Consider the following 9,466-nt stretch of genomic DNA (forward strand, 5'->3'; position numbering starts at 1 on the left):
CCTGTATTTGATTTCACCTCTTAAAACTAGCATATTCTGTCAAAATAATTGCACACTTTGCTTATTTGACACACATTGCTAATTTCACCTATTTATGCCTTGTTGTACTTGCCATGTCACCCATTATTCCCACTGTTATCATCCATGTCTGATTGATAGAGCTCTAAAATTATCCAGTTAAATTTCTCAAAAATATGGTTGTAGAATATGCACTTTTAAAACAGTGTTTTTGAACAAATGTGACCCTGGACCACATCAGGGTACATTTTTCGAAATTGATATTTATACATCAACTGAATGCTGAATAAATAAGCTTTCCATTGATGTATGGTTTCTAAGGATAAGACAACACTTGCCCGAGATACAACTGTTTGAAAATCTGCAAAAAGAAATCTAAATATTGAAATTGCCTTTAAAGTTGTCCAAATGAAGTTCTTAGCAATGCATATTACTAATCAAAAATTAAGTTTTAATAGATTTACAGTAGGAAATTTACAAAATATCTTCATGGAGCATGATCTTTACATTTAATTTGACCCATACAATGTATTTTTGGCTTTTGCTACAAATATACCCATGCTACTTAAGACTGGTTTTGTGCTCCAGGGTCACAAATACATAATGTATTACTGAAAACTAATTTAGTCATAAAAGCTGAACTATCACAAAACAGTAAAAACAGTACAGAGCTGTTTGTTATTGTATTACAGTAAGGGCTGTGGAATCAGTGTTTTCTCAGGTTATAAAGGGGTTTTGAATATGTGAATATTCTCATATTAGTTGGGTCTTGTGCTTTGTCCTTGTACATATGTTTATATAGTCCTTTCACAGATGTCCACAAATAGTCTTTCTAGACCAGAATCTATTTTGTTTACAGAGTTTAACTGAACTGTTTGTATTATTTCTGACTATATTTGTGTATACGGTTCTTGGTTACATTCAAATATGTATATAGCTAGTTTATTAGTTACACCAATAAAAGCATACTGGTTAGTTTTCAGTTTTTTGACATTTATTGAAACAGTTAAAAACCTGCAGAAATAAAGAATGAATAAATGAATGACTGACTGAATGAATGAATGTCATAACAGGAAAATAAATTGAGAAATAAATGGCTTGGTAAAAACAAATATAGTTAATTTGTAATAAAATTTTATCCTGAATTAATTTGTTTTCATTTTTATCTCTTTCCTTTATTTTTATTACCCCATTCTTGTATTATTTTCTTTATTTTTTAACATTTATTTTTATAATGTACATACATTTTTAACTTTATATACTTATTCTTTCATTTATTTTTATATTTATTTTATTTATTACATACAATATCCATAAAAAGGTATATTGATTAGCTTTCAGGTTTTTTGACATTTCCGAAAAATACAATTAAGCAAAATCCATGTCCTTGTTAAACTCCTTTAGGCTTCATTAAAAAGCTCTACTTAAATCAAATCATGACAGTTCAATTTAATAAGTACTTGGGCATGACAAAAACAAGTGTGTGTGAATGGAGGATTGCTTATTCTTGTCATTAGTATTCGGGTACAGTTCAGGGTTCCTGCTTGGTTTCTCTGAAATGGGTGTCTGTATTACTGCCCGTACTCTGTAATTGAGATGACTTGAAGGCCATGGATTTAGCGTTCTGACAATGCTGTGTGCTCTAAAGTTCGATCTCTGCTGGGCCAGTCCTGTAAGAGACATGGCCCGGGTAATGTTAATTTATGATCATGAAAAATAAAGCGTGTAAAGCGTTTACAGCCAGAGGAATACGCGACAGGGCTTACTACAAGGAAATGCATGTGGGTGATCCTGGTATAAAAAATATATTGATGCAGGCCTCATTATATGTGACCCTGGACCACAAAAGCAGTCTTAAGTCGCCGGGGTATATTTTTAGCAATAACCAAAAAAAAATATTGTATGGGTCAAAATTATCAATTTTTCTTTTATGCCAAAAATCATTAGCGTAGTAAGTAAAAATCATGTTCCATGAAGATATTTTGTAAATTTCCTACTGTGAATATATCAAAACTTCATTTTTGTTTCGTAATATGCATTGCTAAGAATTCATTTGGACAACTTCAAAGGCGATTTTCTATGATTATTAAGCGTTCCTTAGATCAATAGAGTATTTGGGAAGACATTTTTTGTAGGCCCGAACCCTGACACACAATTAGTGAACAACTAACTGTTTTACTGTCCAGTAGAATTAATATAAGTGGGCTTTAACACTTACTAAATAAACCTTAGATGTGACATGTCAGCAGTTTTCTAGGGTAAACTGAGGGCAGATAAATTGAGGTTCATAGAGTCACAAGCAATAGAGTGAAAGGGGCATCTGTGAACTGAACTTAATTGTTCTAAACAATTAAAATTGTTCTCTGTCTGTAAAAGACCTGCATCAACAAAAAGTTAAAGCAATCATTAAGCAAGAATGGACCTTTTTTCCACAGTATGGAAAATAAATACTATTGAAGTCGATGCTAGAGAATCAGAGCATTTACTTGCAGGTCGGCCTTCACAAGCAATGCACAAATCAAAGTACAAGTGCTCGGGGTAAAGAAAGTGTGGTTTAAGAGTCAGCAAAATCATTTAATTCACTCCGGTCAGCATGTTTCAGGCAGAAAGAGTAATGGCCTTCTGTTAGCATTATCTATAGAAAGGTGACACATCTAAAATTGTACAGCTGAAGCAGCAGCTAAAATTATTCACTGTGGAGTTCATGGTGTACACGTCATCACTGATTCTGTCAATATTTTGTTGACGCAGCTGTGTTTGTTATAATGCAGGTAATGTCTTCTATATAAAACAATGCTATACTAAGAGCTTTTAGTAAATGCTACGGTTATGGGAATAGGCACCATGTCAATTTCAGCTCGCTCACTAAGAAAGTAACATTGAAGGATCTTGTTCGTGGGCTCATGTTAGGATTGTTGTCATTGTTTATTCAGAAAACAGGTGCAACAACAAACATCTCCAAGCTCCTTATGAGGATTATCATCAGTACTCTATAACTGTGTGTGTGTGTGTGTGTGTGTGTATAACCCCTTTAAGTCATGTTTCCTTTTATCTAATACTGGTCTGTTAACAGCTTCATAGCATGCATACTTTTTAGGATAGCTCTTGAATGATTTATTTACAGCTTGATTGTGCGTTCTTGTCCTGATAGCCTAAAGGGCAAATACTTAATCTGTTAGCTCACTTCTGGCATGCTAGCACCAGCAGGTAATACAAGGACAAGGACAATAATGTGTTTTCTTTTGTGCTCTGTGCTTTGTTGTTGTGATTTCAGTGTAATGTACAAGCCTGCACACAATTCCACAAAACCTCTTGCCTACTCATTGCATTCACTTTAAGGTGAAAGAGAAAAACAAAAAGGTCAGTAGCTCTGGAGTGCAGATTTTTCAGCATCTCTGGCTTCAAAACTTCAGCACTGGCTGGTAGATCTGTATAAAGCTCCTGATTCAGAGCAGGTCATTACATATAGGAAACTATAACGCTTTTACTACACCACAAGGACACTGAAGAATGGCCCAAGTCATTAAAGTTGTTGGGATTAGAGTGTGTGTCTGTGTTTTATGAGGCCATTTTGGATCTTGTTAGAGCCTCTGTCTTCTTCCCATGAGATCAAGGTCTTTCCCTTAAAAGGGTCATATGATGCAATTTAATTTTTGTGTGGGTTACAAGCTCTTGGTGTATGAAGAAGTAAAGTTGTAAAGTTGCAAAGACTAAAGTCTCAAATCCAAAGAGATATTCTTTATCAAAGTTAAGACTCTTCCACGCCCCCCTAAAACATCTCATTCAAACACACCTCACATCTCTATGTGGAAATTTTTGCGTAATGCAAATAAAGTCATTCCGACTTTGCTAGGACAATCTGGTGCTTCTGAATCAGCTACTGTAAGTATGTTTTTTTTATTAGTTTAAGCATTTACTATTGAATGTTTAATAAAGTTTTCATGTCGCGCGCGTGTGTGTGTGTGTGTGTGTGTGTGTGTGTGTGTGTGTGTGTGTGTGTGTGTGTGTGTGTGTGTGTGAGAGAGAAACAGACAGGGCTGACAATTTTAATTTGTGGTGCTTCTAATTAAGTTATAAACAGTTGCAAATGTACAAAATAAATATACTTTTCTTTGCACCTATAAAATGTGCAACACTTTGTTTTACTATCAAATTATTAATAATATCTAAATATTAATATTTAACTTGCATTGGAAAGGTTCTCTCACAAGATCTCTGCAAAAGTCTCATGATTTATTCCAAAACATAATGCATGATGGGATACACTAAGCCATATACCAGGGTTCCACAATTAGTTTTCGCCATGAGCTGAATTCTGCCAACGATACTAAGCCAAGGGCCAGTGACCTCGGCCTAGGCTATATATACAGTATATATATATATATATATGTATATAAAAGATTATTATAATTATTATATTGTTGCTTTTGTTGAAATAATCAAAAGATGGTCACAAGATAAATATTCAGATTTTTCCCACCAGTAGTCTGTCGAATGCTGCATTCGAAAACTTAGGCAGGTGACTTGTTTCCCCGCTGTCGTATCAGACAATGACTTTGCAGGCAGCGTTTATGCACGAAGGCACCTAATAAAACTGATTTCGGACAGGTTTCTGAGACAGTGTAGCGGTTTAATGATCTACAGCAAAATATAGAGAGCATTGGTGATAACTAAGTGGATATTTCATTACTGCAATATTAATTTCTCGCTAGAAATGACATCAAAAGTGGAAAACTTTGATCAAAAACAAACATTTACACACAAACTGACCACCGACCGCAACTTTCAGATGCCATCTTTATTTTTTGGCTAAACTGTCACGGAATGGAACGCACAGGATTGTGGGATATCAAAGGCAGTGAAGGATACATCTAAGCTGCCTTCAAAAACCAGCCAGATGAAGGCTTCTCAGGAGACAGGAACTGAAGGTAACAATTGAATTCGGACGTGCCTTGATGCATTCCTACCTTGGAATGCATCCTTAGAAGGCAGCATTTTTCAGTTTTCGGATGCAGCCTTGTTCAAACAATTATGAAAATGTTTGCATTTGGATACAGAAGAACTTTGCCTGTTGAATATTAAAAACATATGAACAAACAAAAAAATCTGGATCTCTATGTCTGCCATACAAATCAACTGTTCCTGCTCATCTTCAGACTGGATCTCTTCTCTCCACTTTCCCTAATTGCAGATTCAATTATATGATCTGTCAGCATTAATATTTTTATACTTAGATTTTTGGGGGGATCAAACTGTAACACCATGTGTCCCAACCAGACATGACGGACACGATAAAAAGTATCTTTTCCATGAAGTTTTTGTCCTAACCACCAGTGACACGTGACAATAAGCTACATAGGTGTCTTGTCAATGGTGATGGGCGTGTGTTCCCTTCTCTGTCTCCTGAAATCCACCACCAGCTCCTTGGCCTTGTCGATGTTGAGTGAGAGGTGGTTCTCCTGACACCATTTATTCAGGGTTCTCACCGCCTCTCTGCAGGCTGTCTCATCAGTGATCAGGGTTATCACTGTTGTGTTATCACCAAATTTGACGATGACGTTGGGGCTGTGTACACGTCATGTGTGTACAGAGAGTACAGCAGTGGGCTGAGAACACAGCCCTGAGGAGCACCAGTGTTGAGGCTCAGTGGGAATGAAATATTGTTGCCCATTCTGACCACCTGACTTCTGTCTGTTAGGAAGTCCAGGATCCAGTTGCACAGAGATCTGTTTAGTCCCAGAGTCTGGAGCTTCGCAACAAGTGTGGCAGGCACTATGGTGTTAAATGCTGAGCTGTAGTCCACAAACAGCATTCTCACATAGGTGTTCTTATTTTCCAGGTGAAAGAGAGCAGTGTGTAGTGTGAAAACAATAGCATCGAGCAGCCTTTGTCTATGTATGACTATGACTTATGAAAATTGGCCCGAAGCCTAGCTTGAGGGGCATAAAAAAGTCAGGGCCCCTTGGGCCCAGGCTGAAATGCAGGGCTTTACCATTTGGACAATCTTGCTTACTGCTCTGCGCTTTGCGACCGATTTCAGTACTTTTCTCAGATTTTTTCTCAGATTTTTTACTTCTGCAGATCATCACAGTGCTCAAACAACAAATTTTTGGCTCAAACATGAAAACTAAAAACTCTTTGGTACTGGAATAATACCACAAAAAAGATGATGTTGGCTCCCACTGCCAGTAGGAATCCCCAAATGTGATTAAACATGGATCGTATCAGCCAGCAGCTAACATCGCTACTACTGTAACAGGCGCTTAAGGTCGAGCAGACAGCAGCATTCAGCTCAGAGCGCAGCCGAGCCCAGGAATCTGATAGTGGGCAACTCCATTATCAGAAACATCAGTAGCTGAAATACAACAATATACTGCCTTCCTCAAGCAACCGTTTCTGATGTGAACAAGGAAATACATAAAACTCTAATTAAGCACAAGACTGCAAATCAAACCATCATCCATGTGGGGAAAAATGATATTCGGAAAGAGCAGTCAGAATTCTTTGTAGCACTTCGAAGATTTACAGTACAGTCGTTCATCAGTGGACCACTCCCAGTAAAGGGGATCTAACATATTTTCGAGTTTGCTTGGGCTGAACACATTGCTACAAAGAATTTGCAGTTTAAAAGGAATACATTTCATTGACAACTTCAATCTTTTCTGGGGCCATAGACTGTTTAAACTGGATGGCCTCCACCCAAACAAACTTGGTGCATGAGTGCTAAAGGACAATCTCTACTTCTCCCTCCGTTAACCTGTGCCAAACTACTCAACCTGAATGGCACACACACACACACCTACCCACAAAACTCATCACAGACAGACTGTGACGTATCAGAACAGATCCAAGACTCAGCACACAAGGGCGACTTTCTGGAAAACAGCCAGTGAACCCATTTGCTGTAGGTGAACCAAAAACAACTGATAGCAGCTCTCAGTGATATGTGTTGAGTCCCAACCCAGTGTGCCTGTAGTTTTCTTTCTGTTTTATCACGTGATAGAAAGTCTAAGGCCTTCTCAAGCCATATGGCTGACTCGTATAATCTGCGGCTTGTTATGCATCAAACTAATATTGCTGTTGAGACAAAATGCAATGCCATCAAGTTAGCATTTTTAAACATTCGCTCACTAAAAAATTAATAATTTCTAATCAATTAGTTAATCACACACAACCTGGATTTTATGTTTCTATATACATATTTATCTATTAACTGTTACTCTATTGTTAATTTTTACAAAAATCTTTAATTCAACCTCTGTTTGTTCAAGGCTGTTAAACTGTAGCACATATAAGGGAAACTGTCTAAAATCCATTGTAGACACTATTATCCATATTATCCACTACTATCCATTGTGTGGATATGTTTTGTGACACCAAATTTTTATCTATAAATTTATGTCTTTGAAATTATTTTATGATTGTGTTCATATTTTTGTCACAACTAATATACAAATAAATATATATATATATTTATATATATGTGTGTGTATATTAAACGATTCATTAAAAAAAATTAGCACAAAAAATTTTTTTTGAAAACGAGGCTGGAAAGTTCAACAATAGCGCATGTACATCACAGAGACGTCTATATGACGTCTGCATTTACATCTGCAAGAAGTAGGCTATTTTTTTAGTGTTTGCTCATCTGCAATACTTCTATAGGACGTTTCCTATCAGATGTCAAATAGACATTTATTAGATGTCTTTAAGATATGATTTAGAATGTATGTAAAACTGACATCCTACAGACGTCTGTCAGATGTTTGTACACAGCAGATCCATATCAAACGATCTTTAACAGACATCTTGCAGAAGTTATGTGCTATCCTACTGTAGGCTAACAATATCGACTAAAGAAACGTCTTTTTTAGAAAATTTATTAACTTAAAACGTTTATTTATATAAATTAACTTTAAATTACTACATAAAATGTGTACCAAAAGTCTTCCCCTCACAGTCTCGTTTTCATCCGTGTTCAATCCAAAATGTCATCTAACCAAGGTGTAGAAGAACTTCACGATAAAAGGTTTATTTCTCTCTTTCTTATTTTCTTTCTTTCTTAATTGTGTTAAACACGGCCGGTAAGGTTCTGTGACGTGTTTTCCCCCTACAGCTCAAGAATGATTAAAGCGTCATACTCACCATGTCCTCTGGGTGGCGTTTCTGTCGAGCCTTCCGTCAGATGGGTTCGTGTCCAGAGCAGCTCTCAGACTATGGGGTTAGAATTGTTGCATTATTCCAAATAAATAGATTATGATCCACAAATAAATGTAACGAGATTCACAAAAATATATCAAATTCACAAATGAATATAAAGAGTTTCACAAAAAAATTTAAAACTCACAAATAAATAAAATGAGATTTGCAAATAAAAAAAAATATATTTACAAATGTGTTTAATGTCACAAACACAACTCTACCTGGTATTTATTTGTGAACCGCTGTCTGTGCATTTGTAAATCACTGCACGCATTTGTGGATCGGTTCCTGTGCATTTGTGGATTTGAAACACTTCTAGCGTCGACGTGCAGATAAATCCACAAATAAGTGGACTCCACCCACCGTTTACTCAAGCCAATCAAATAACGGCCACATTGAGCTGACCAATCGTAGCACGTTATCGCTTCAACCAATCACGTTTTGGCTTACAGCCAGGGGAACTGCGGGAATAGACACCGAACTTGAGACCAACAACAGACAGTCAGGGCATTTCTCAATACCAAGTTCGCAGAGTCTGGACTTCCGTCCTTCCGAGTTTGGACATGCCAAGTTGGACTCAGAAGAACGAACTCTCGAGGACGGGAGGACGCGAGTCCAGTCATTCTACAAATGGAACGGCAGCGTACTTGATAGCTTCACTCAGCATGCATGTTTTACTTGAATTAACTTCTTTTTTATTTTCAATATATTAAATATATTAGTATTAAAAAACTAATATTTACCTACTCTGATTATTTTCACTTTATATTTATAATGAAATTGAATATAATATTAAACGACTGTCTCTTTTTTATTTTAAAAACTATTAAACATTAATATGTGGTTCAGGTAACATTAATACTGTGATTATATTTACGTCGTTCAAAATAAATAAAATATGTGGAAACAACTGCCTCTTTTCATTAAGAACAATCTAGCAATAAACCCACTCAGCTACAATTTAAATAATACGGTTGAAAAGTGTAAATCAATTGTAAATAAGTGTAAATCAAAATGGAACAGCTTAGGATTGCCATTGCAATTGCTATTTATCAAGATGCTGAAGAGGAGGCTGCCGAACGGAGGAGACAAATCCTTCAAAGAAAAGCCAGGATGCAACGGAGGATGGCGAAGAGACGTGCCATATTAGCATGTCTCTCTAGCATTGTACGTTTTTCTAATTATTCTTTCTTCATAAACTGCCCATATACTTATGTGGACTTAGTTAGGTATATCCAAATGAAAA

Source organism: Carassius carassius, chromosome 36 (assembly GCF_963082965.1).
Source record: "Carassius carassius chromosome 36, fCarCar2.1, whole genome shotgun sequence".
Lineage (NCBI taxonomy): Eukaryota > Metazoa > Chordata > Actinopteri > Cypriniformes > Cyprinidae > Carassius > Carassius carassius.